General features: G+C 45.8%; 1 protein-coding gene across 2 annotated transcripts in view; it reads right to left on the reverse strand.

Moving 5' to 3' along the window:
• The window catches only part of Hmgxb3 (HMG-box containing 3), a 47,477-nt gene extending 45,056 nt beyond the window's left edge, over nt 1–2,421 (reverse strand). The window contains exon 1 of one of the 2 annotated variants that reach the window (XM_087593121.1): nt 1,972–2,421. The gene's annotated coding sequence lies outside the window, so the exon portion shown is untranslated. 2 annotated transcript variants of the gene reach the window in all.
• Between the last annotated feature and the right edge of the window lie 8,800 nt (nt 2,422–11,221).

The raw sequence follows: 11,221 nt of genomic DNA on the forward strand, positions 1-11,221 counted from the left end.
GGTAAGAGCCCTACCCCCAGTTCTTCACAGGGGTTCTTGAAACCGTCCTTTCACATACACTAAGGGCATTCCCCCCTCCCCCCCCCCGTCCCCAAATGTGTGCATGCATGTGTATCCGTACATACATATGTGCATGTTTCAAAGAGGCATGGAAAGCCAGAGAGGTTCCCTGCTGCTCTTCCAGAGGACCCGGGTTCAGTTCCCAACACCCACAGGACCGCACACAGCGATTTGTAACTCCAGTTCTAGGGGATCTGATGACATCTTCTGGCCTTTGTGGGCATCCGGCACATGTGTGGTACACAGACATACATGCAAAACCACTCATACACATAAAATAAAATACTCTGTTTTAAAATGGGGGTGAAATATTGTGTTGTCTGAGTGCTGTAGAGGAGGGGTTTTAGTTTTCACACCTGTCAAAAGTATTTCTTTCGGTGCTAGCACCTGTTCAGCAAGTAACAGGGTGAGAGTTGGGATCCCTAGAGCCCACATGTATGTTGGGTGTGACAGCATATCTATAATAACAGTCCTGGAAAGTGGAGACAGGATCTTAAGAGGGGAGTCATGCTGCCCATCCCTGGTTTTGGTTGAGGGACCCTGCTTCAAAGGAGAGAGTTATCTAGTAAGATTCTGGACACAAAACTTGGGTCTCCACATGTTGCAAACTTCCATCTACAACGCATGAACATATATGCACACAGCACCCCCTCATACGTAGGAGGAAAACCCAAAAACCTACTGAGCCATTTCTACAGTCCCAGTCTTTAAATTAAAAAAAAAAAAATGTTCACTGGTGTTTTGCCTGCATAGCATGTCAGATCTCCTGGAAAAGGAGCTACAGACAGGTGTGAACTGCCATGTGCGTGCTGGGGACTGAGTCAGGGACCTCTAGAAGAGCAGTCAATGGTCTTAATTGCTGAGCCATCTTTCCAGTCCTCATCTTAAAGATATACACCAAGTTAAGAACATATATTCCTTAGGCATTTTATAGTTGTGTCGGCGCAAAGTTAACTTCTCTTCTGAAATTCTTCCCTAAAACCTTACAAAGAAAAAAAAGAGAGAAAAACTAAAAAACAATCTGCCAATCTGCTTCCCAACAGTCCTAGTGAAACCCAAGGAGACAGTCTACACTGTGGCTCTGTAAGTAACAGGCAAATTGGTAAGGGCAGCTGCACACCAAGAACATATGAGGCTCAACCGTTTTGCCCTATATATAACTGATATCCTGGCCCTTAAAAGCCTTGTGAAGAAAGCAGTGCGTCTGTAAAGAACAGAACATCATGTTTTAGCAGCCACAACTAGCCTATCTTGTTCGACTACAGTGCCCTACATCTGGGTCCAAGTTTGTGTTCAGAACCCGCCTCGTACAGCGAAGCAAAGAGTTACAGAAAAACATGAAGGTTAAAAACAGCTCTGTGAGTTGGGTGTGGTGGGGACTGCCTACAGTTCTAGGACTTAAGAGATGGAAGCTGGACAGAAATCAGTTGAAAGTTAACCTCACCTACGATAGTGAGTTTGAGGCCAGCCTGGGATGCATGAGACCCTGTCTCAAACACCAAAACAAGAAAATTAAAGAGAAGAGGGCCCTTTTGAGGACATAAGGTCTGACTCCTAATTTAGGTCCCACCGTTGAATAGCACTATTACAGATCCCTATACGGCCTTAAACGGGTTACTTTCCCTCTTTAAATATTTTTCTCATCTGTAGAATAGAAGGGCCACGCCTGGGATGAGACACTTCACCCTACCAAACCTTCCGTGCAACCTCAGATGATGGTTTCTACCTTCATCTCAGCCACGGACTACCTTCTTCTTCCCCTCTCTGGGCTGTCCCTAAGACAGAGACTAAAGGGAATGGTTCTCCGCGTGGCACGGGACAAACAGAAGCTGGAGAGGTAGCCGCAGCACCCCACACTCAGGTGCCTGTGCACCTCGGCCAGGCGGTTTGAGCCTAGAGGGCCGGACTTACCCGGAGGAGCTTGCGAGCCTCACGGCTCACATTCCCGGGGGTACCCGGCACCGGGGCTCGACAGGGGTGCTGATCGGTGCACTCGCGCTCCCCGCTGTAGGCGAGAGGCGGCTCCAAGCGTGACAGTGGTAAAGAGAAAGTGGAGGCGAGAGCTCGCGCACGCATCCCGGGGGCTGGAGGAGCCCCGGCCCCGCGGCCCCGCCCGGCGACACAAGGCGCGGAGTCGCCACAGTCCCTCTCGCTCCCTGTCCGAGTCGCGCTGCGGGGTCGTGAAGGGCGAGTGGAGGACCGAAGGTTCGCGAACAGGCTCGGCCGACGCCTGCCGAGGGCCCCGGGGGTCAGGCCCCGGGAAGCCCGAGTTAGGTAGCAAGGGCACACGAGTCTACGCGGCACCGGCGCGCTGGTGGCAGCGGCGACAGCACACCACTGATCGCCAGGGAGACCCGTCCCGGCGGCCCTCGCGGCGCACCGGAAGCGGCCGGCGCGCGTGATTGCGTGCGACCCTCGCGCAAGCGCAACCGACGGGTCCTCTGTTGGAACCGATTGGAGGTTTAGGAGCTGGAAGGGGCGGCGGGAGTGGGGGGTGGGGGGTCGTTAAGGCGGACTGCTTCCGGCCAAACTTCCCAGAGCCGGAAGCTGGGGCTGCGGTGCGAAAGTAGGAGGCCACTTGGGCCAGGGCCGGGCCGGACAATCAGGTAACAGGGGCGGAGCTAGGCTGAGCTCGACCTCACCTTTCAGATCTTTCTCTTTCCTTCAGCTTGAGGTTGATATTTAGTGATGCACCATACTTCCCTCCTCACTCCAGTGAGCAGTCACAATAGTGACTTTCTGGAATGTAGAGCTCTGGGAACGTAGGACTGGACTGGATTAACATAATAGATTGTGCCACATTTAAACAAGTTTCTGCAAAACCGCTTGCAAATTTAGTGCCAGTCTTTCCCATACCCACCTACCACGGTCACCATCTTCTCGATCTACCATCATCTGCCTGACCTCATGCAGTTCTACCTCCACTCTGGTCTCTGCAGCTAACACAGCAGATTGATCTTTTTGCAAGGCTAAATCTAATCTGGTGTCTTGTCTTTGGGCCCGGTAATGTAGATCAGTGGTAGAGGGCTTCCCTAGCATGTATTTAGCCTTGGGTTCAATCTCCACGACAATCCCCCTAAACATAATGATTTGATCAAGACAAAAGATACTTGTCTCTTCATCTTCTCATGTCTCCTCTCAGTATCAGTAGTTTTCAAAACAAGTTCTAACATTCATGTATACACTGACAACATGACCCATTCCTACGCAGAGGGGTTTTATTGTAGATATGAGGGAGAACATTCAGAGCAGAGAAAGAGATAGACTGGATCTGGGTGAAAGAAGCGTCAGGTCCAAAGGAAGCTCCATTTCCCCAAATTCCAAAAGGCAAAGGATGCCTGCCGTTTAGGGTACTAAAGCACAGTATCACAAGTACCCGCTAATCGTTTCAGTCAGTGCTAGCCTCTTAACTTTAAAAAAAAAATTTTAATATGAGTAGGATGTCACTGCCTTCAGAAACACCAGAAAAGGGCATCTGATCCCATTACAGATGGTTGTAAACTACCATGTAGTTGCTGGGAATTGAACTCAGGACCTCTGGAAGTGCAGTCAGTGAACCATCTGAACCATCCCTCCAGCCTCCTAATTCTTATCACCTCCTCCCTTACCCTAAACCCCCTCCAACTCAGAGGCTCCCTACTCCCTTTACTCCTCCTTATAGCCCTGCTATTTTCAATGTGCTTGCTCTCCCTCCCTCCAATCTCTCTACTCTGCCCCCTAGTCTCTCATGGGCCTGGTCTAATCTGATGGTCAAGTTCAGTCTACTACTTCCTTTCTGCTCTGGACTCTTCAAGATGCCTCTGGCGCTTCTCTTTCTTATTACTACAATAAAAGCCTTCTCCTCAACAGAGTGCTGATTATGTTGTCAGTTTATACAAAAGCAGGAGCAGAATACACACACACACACACACACACACATACACACACACACACACAAACACACACGCAGAGGCAGAGGGAGGAAGGGAGAAAGAGAGGAGAGAGAGAGAGAGAGAGAGAGAGAGAGAGAGAGAGAGAGAGAGAGAGAGAGACTCCTGCAAAACTAGCAGGGTTATAAGGAGAATGAGTACCTGGGAGTAGGGAAGCCCTTAAGTTGGAGGGAGTTTAGGAAGCAAGGGAAGAGGTGAGAGGTTTAGCAGGATTTTGAAATGTTAACAAGCGTTTGTGACACTGAGGGAGCCTGAAGGCCAGCATCAGCTTTAATATGCTAATAGGCACCACAGGTAGCCATTTGTCCCCTCTGCTAGTGATAAGAGAGAAGGCTTTCTTTTTTTTTTTTTTTTTTGGTAGGAAGAGACTGGCTTCACAAGTTCCTGAGAAATGCTGGCTTTTATCTTTCTACCAGAAACCCTCCTAAAGTACAGATTGAGCCCATTTCTGGATCTCTGGACTGCATTTTGAGTTTTGGAAATGGGAGTTTCCTTTGGACCTAACAATTTGGAGTGTTTACATTCATCCTGCTACAAGGAAGCTCTATTAATCGTATGAAGTACTTCCCATCATCTTAACTTTCTTCATAGCACTTACTACACTCTGTGATTGCCTATTTATCTGTTAATTAACAGATAAATTCCCTCCATTTTATATTCCCTGGGGTGTATAACTCAACTCCATTGTTTATCACTTTATCCTTACTGCTCAGAACCTATAAACGTTCATTAAGTGAATGTGTGACACCCAAAACATCCTCCCACAGTGGAAATCCTTTCCAGATAGATGGTGAGAGAATTCGAAGTTCTCATTTTAGCTGAGTTTTTTCTGTTTTTTTTTTTTTCATTTTTTCTTTTTTCTTTTTTTTTTTTTGGAGCTGAGGACCGAACCCAGGGCCTTGCGTTTGCTAGGCAAGCGCTCTACCACTGAGCTAAATCCCCAACCCTTAGCTGAGTTTTGAGCAGGGCAATGGCATGCCAGAAGGATCAGTGATCTGAGTTAAGAAATCTTTGTGGCTCTGAACTAGTCTCTTCCTCTGGCTTATTTCTTTATCTATAAAACAAGGCTCCTCAAATTTATACAGTGTGAAGGCAAACATTTAGTTGGGGCAGGCTTACATTTCCAGCGGTTCAGACGTTATCATCACTGCAGGAAGCATGGCAGAGTGCAAATAGGCATGGTGCTGGAGTGGGAGCTGAGAGTAGCTGAGAGTTCTACATCTTCATCCAGAGGCAGCAGATGGAGCTGAGTCTGGATCACACTGGCCAGACTTAAGTATTTATATGAGACCTCAAAGCCCCACCCCCACAGTGACACACTTCCTCCAGTAAGGCCACACCTCCTAACAGTGCCACTTCCTGGGCCAAACATGTTCAAACCACCACGGCTGCTAGTTTCAAGCTTTTGCAACCTATTTCAGTGTATTGTCATAGCAGCCTACGCAAACAGGCTTGGAACGCTTGAGCAAATAGATTTTCTTCAAGATCCTTTCTGTTTTGAATGTTTCTGAGTCTGCTGGTAGTCTAATATAGACAAAAGTCAGTGTCAGGAATCCTGTCTTTTCCTGATTTTTTTTCCTTCTAGAAATGTTAACAATCTAAAACCTCATTTAGGTTTCTTAGTTTTCCACACCTGTGGCAAAACCAGCTGAGAGGAGGAACAGACACAGCCCCCTTAGTTGTGGCCCACCCCTCCTCCTCTAGAAATGGTGAGGAAGGGGAACCAGAAACTTTGGCAGTTCTCCTAGGAGGAGAAAAGGAAAGTTGTGAAAGCTAGAGGCATCACTGCTACTCTATCTTTCTTAAATAACTGCCAAATTTAAAAAAATGGTGCCAGAGGCATTTGTGGGACCCTAGAGAAAAGGAAGAGGAATCATGTCTCTGGTGGCAGTAGTAGGCTCTATTTGCATGGTTTCAAGAAATTCACACCAAAACATTCTCATCCCAGCTCTGTTAGTCAGAAAAAAAGGCATTCACCTTGGCCAACAATGCTTGGCTATGACAATTTTCAAGCAAGTGTAGGTGGACTGAACAGATTCATAGATCTCTGTGGAACTGCTTTGAAAGATGTCTGCAGAAATGCAGATGCTAGTGAACATGCTATAATATAATATGCTATAATATATGCTAATAATGCTAGTGAATAGATAAGGTTAATGAGTGGAATGCTTGCTGACTATACACCAGAAGACATCCTTAATGCTGCTAAGGCAGGAATTGGCTTTTTTCTCATTGCTTCCCTCGTACACACTTCTGAAGGGGACTGTGCTGGATGGTTTTAGTCCATTTGACTCAAACCTAGATATATCTGAGAAGAGGGAACCTTAATTGGAAAAAAAGAAGTCTCCATAAGTATGGGCCTGTAGGCAAGTCTGTGGGTATCTTCCTGATTAATGACTGATGTGGGAGGGCACAGCCCATGGAGATGGTGCCAACCCTGGGCAGGTGGCACTGAGGTGTAAAGGTCATGGGCACACACACCTTCATGGCCTTTTATCACTTCCTACCTGGAGTTCCTGCCTTTGACTTCTTGGGATGACTTCTCTTCCCGCCCCAAATTGATACTGGTGTTTTATCACAGCAAAGGAAACCCTAACTCGGACAGGGGACTGTTGAAAAGAGGGCAAGGAAGCAAAGCCAAGCTTGACCGCATTTTGTTGCAGTACTGTCTAGGACAGACAACACAGAAGCATTGTTAGGGAGGCAGCCAGCCTACAGTACTGAAGAATGTTTATCCCACCTGTGATTTCTGAGCCAGCCACTGGCATGGATGACACAGGACCTGATTAGTGGGTGGCTGGTGCAAACAGAGACCAGGGTGAAGCAGGGGAGCACTGGGTCCTGCTCACCGACAAGTGCTGTCCTCACAAGACACTTCCATACTTGGAAAGGATTCAAGTCAGGCATCTGCCCTCAAACCGTACTGCTGTCTTACAGCCACTGATCGTAGTATAACTCACACCCTAGAAATAGCACACAGGCGCCACTTACTAAAACTGGTTCTCCTCCAGTTAAGACTGTTTAAACTTATAATCAGATTTATGTGTTTTCCCATACAGAGAAAATATTCTTAGTACCTTTTATAGCCGTAGTATCTATTACTAATAAATTAGAGAAATATCAAGTTCATTTGTAGACAGCATGTATAGTACCATTAAAATGTTAGTGTAGTCTTAAAAAATAGTTATTTCTTAAGTTTCTATTTATGTGCATGTGTTTGTGTCTGCCCAAGGAAGCCAGAGGGCATCAGACCGGCTGGAGCTGGATTTATAGGTACTTTGACCTCCCTGACCCGGGTGCTGGGAACTAAACTTGGATCTTCTGGAAGAGCAGTCAATGCTCTTAACCACTGAGCCATCTCTCCAGCCCCTCTGCCAGTCTTTATTTTGTAATTTTGCACACTTACTTATTCCGTGTGAGTACACACCTCCCATGATACACATGTGGAGGTCAGAGGTCAGTTCCCTCCTCCCACTGTTTGTGTTTTAAGGATCTAACTCATCAAGTGTGATGGCAGCTGCCTTTACCCACCGAGCCATCTTGATGTCACAGCTTGGTGCTGTTTTTTTCCAGTCTTCCTTCTGGGTAATCTCATGAATTTTTCAGAAACCCACAACAATTATTTTTCTTTCTGCAGTTTGTTAATTGAAACAAACACATAAAGCAGATTTATTATAAAAAATTGCTTCCATATTGAATAAAGCAAGTCAACAAAAATACAGTAGATTTTTGGATTTTTTTTCTCTTTAACAAGCCAGTATGAAATTTTGAAATAAAAGTACTGAATATATTTTAATTTTTTGAGACAGGTTCTCATTATGTAGTTCAGGACGGCCGTGAACTTGCAGTCCCCCTGCCTCAGCCTTTTGGGATTATAGGTGTATACACTGATGATTGTCTTACATTTTAGATTCTGAACACTTGGTGAGTGAAAATGTCTCCTGGATAGAGCATGTGGCTTTATCTAGTGCTGTCCTTGGCTTCCTGTGTCAGGGTTAATTCAAAGTCCTTCCTCCACCCACAGTTCTGCGGTCCTCACTGCTTATTCTGTGAATTCTTTGGGGATCTTTGCTATTTCCCTGACCAAGTTTTTATGTTGGTTCTCAAATACCTACAAGAATACAAAATCTGAGCCATTGTAGGGGCACAAACCCAGCACTAGAGAGGCAGAGGCAGGTGGATCTCTATGAGTTCAAGGCTAGCCTGGTCTACACAGAGTTCTAGGATGTTACACAAGGAAACCTTGTCTCAAAGACAAACACAAACAAACAAATAAACAAAAAAATCAGATCATTCCTCTGAGTTTTTGTACTCTGTACAGTTGACTTGAACCTCCCCTTCCAATTTGACTACTCAGCACAATAGTGTTACAATGTTCCCTGAACTGACTCTTGTCTTCTTTCACCGGTAACCATTTCCACTGACCTGCCTTTGCCTGGGTGCCTCACCACTCACTGTCAAACTAGACACTTTGAATTCTTTAAGACAGTGGTTCTCAACCTTCCTAAAGATATGAACCTTTAATACAGGTCCTCTTGTTGTGGTGACCCAACCATAAAATCATTTTGTTACTTTAGAACTGTAATTATGCTACTGTTATGACTTGTAACTATGTGACGTGCAGGATTTTGACCCTCAGAGGGGATGTGACCCACAGGTTGAGAACCACTGATTTAGGAAGTTGAATGGAGTCTCTTGAACTCCGGGTGTTTTTGAAGTTCCCATCAACAGAAACTTCATCCTGTCCCTTTGTTTTTTCAGTGCTCTGTAATACTTTTTAAAAATGACTTATTTAATTCTTAGTGCTTTGTGTTTTGCCTGCATGTGCATATGTCTGTGGTAGGATGTCAGATCCCTTGGAACTGGGGTTACAAACAGTTGTGGGCTGCCATGTGGGAACTGAACCCGGGTCCTCTGGGAAAGCAGCCAGTGCTCTTAACCACTGAGCTATCCCTCCAGCCCCAACTCTGTAACACTTAGAGCTCTGTGAGAGCAACAGCCAGCCAGTTCTTAATGGTGCCTTGCCTAGGGCTATGGGGACATAGGGCTGTACTCAATTGAAAGGGGTTGGCCAAAGTTTTCTGTATCATAGCTTTCAATCCAAATTAAACCCTATTGTTTGATAATGTGTTCTAATGCACAGCATTAAACTTGTGTCCATCAAAATCACTGTAAGACTTTTTGCTTTGTTTATTCTTATTTAATGAGAAAGGCTTCATCTAAGTGCCCTGACCACAGTAAATATGTGTTTAAACTTACTTTTAAAAAATATTTATTTAGTTATTTTATACGAGTACACTGTCGCCGTCTTCAGACACAACAGAAGGCGGCATCAGATCTCATTACAGATGGTTGTGAGCCACCATGTGGTTGCTGGGAATTGACCTCAGAACCTCTGGAAGAGCAGTCAATGCTCTTAACCACTAAGCTCCGGTTTAATCTCTCCAGCCCCTATTTTTTTAACTGAAAAAAAAGGGGGGGCCCAGTGAGGTGGGTCAGTGTGTAATGATACTTGCTGTGCTGTTCTGGCAGTATGAGCTCAACTAATCCCAGAACCCACGGGGGAAGGACCACTCCCCAATGTTGCCATCTGATCTTCACGAATGCACAGTGGCACATGCATTCCATCTGTTCGTCTGTCTGTCTGTCTGTCTGTCTGTTTTTCTATCACCCCCCCCCCCCCCATGGTGTTCTAGGAATTCTCTCTGCTGGGCTCATATCCAAAGGGAAGGAAACTGAGATTTATTGCTGGCCTATTTATGTCTATAATGTTTAATCTGCAATCATCTAATCTTTCTAGAAAACCAGTACAAACATACAATTTCAAGTTACAGAACTGTTAAGTAACTATTCACGCTAAGGGCAGACTTCTTTAGAGTGTAGTTGCGTACTGCTGCCACCAGAGGGCAAAGGCGGACTACGTAAGGGAGAAAGCTTGAAGAACCCTTAGGAACATCCAGCCCCAGTAGCTCTGATGTGGTAGATATGTCAGGGAAAGGTAAGCAAATAGGAGACACAGAATGAGGGCCTCATTCAATGACTAAAACTTGAATTAACTGTGCCTGAGTATGGTGGTTTGCATATGCTTGGCCCGTGGGAAATGGCACTATTAGGAAGTGTGGCCTTGTTGGAACAGGCATGGCTGGATTGGAGGAGGTGTGTTATTGTGCAGGCAGGTTTTGAGGGCTTAGTGCTCAAGCTCCACCCAGTGCAGAAGAGAGACCCTCTTCCTGGCTACCTATGAAAGATAGTCTCCTTCTGGCGGCCTTTGGATAAAGATACAGAACACTCAGCTCCTTCTAGAGCACCATATCTGCTTGCATGAAACTACAAACCAGCCCCAATTAAATGTTGACCTTTGTAAGAGTTGCCTTGGGGGGCTGGAGAGATGGCTCAGTGGTTAAGAGCACTGACTGCGGGGTTGGGGATTTAGCTCAGTGGTAGAGCGCTTGCCTTGCAAGCACAAGGCCCTGGGTTCAGTCCCCAGCTCCGGGGAAAAAAAAAAAAAAAAAAAAAAAAAGCACTGACTGCTCTTCCAGAGGTCCTGAGTTCAATTCCCAGCAACCACATGGTGGTTCACAGCCATCTGTAATGGGATCTGATGCCCTCTTCTGGTGTGTCTGAAGACAGCTACAGTGTACTCGTACATAAAAATAAATAAATAAACCTTTTAAAAGAACCCTAAAAAAATGTTGCCTTGGTCATGGTGTCTCTTCACAGCAATGGGATCCCAGACTAAGACAGTGAGACCATTTAACCTACCCCGTTACATATCTCTTCATTGAAGACTTATTTTTCAATCTATGAATATTGTTGGCAATGTAATTGCCTCTTTATAGGTATGTTCCAGAAATGAACTAAAGAAATAATATACACCAGATATATCTGTGTTTGCAACAATACTTTACCTTACAATATCGGTACTACGTTGTTTTCTGCACTATCACCCTCGAGAAGCTCAGCTGTAGAGGTTGGGGGAATGAATGAGAAACATCATTTCAGTATGCACAGACTACACAGGAGTGCAGGAGTTGGAGCCCCAAGGACCCACTAATTAGGAGGAAATTTATGGGAAATGTTGCTAAGAGCAAAGGACGACTGAGACATGTGAGGCAGGGAGGCCCAGGGAGTTGGTGGAAAAGGTTGGGAGACAGCTCCAGTGGGACAGCGTGAAGACCTAGGGTGTTAACTGTTGCATTTGGGCACACCTAAGGCGAGTGGTTGGCATGCTG

Source organism: Rattus norvegicus, chromosome 18 (genome assembly GCF_021556685.1).
Source record: "Rattus norvegicus strain SHRSP/BbbUtx chromosome 18, alternate assembly SHRSP_T2T, whole genome shotgun sequence".
NCBI lineage: Eukaryota > Metazoa > Chordata > Mammalia > Rodentia > Muridae > Rattus > Rattus norvegicus.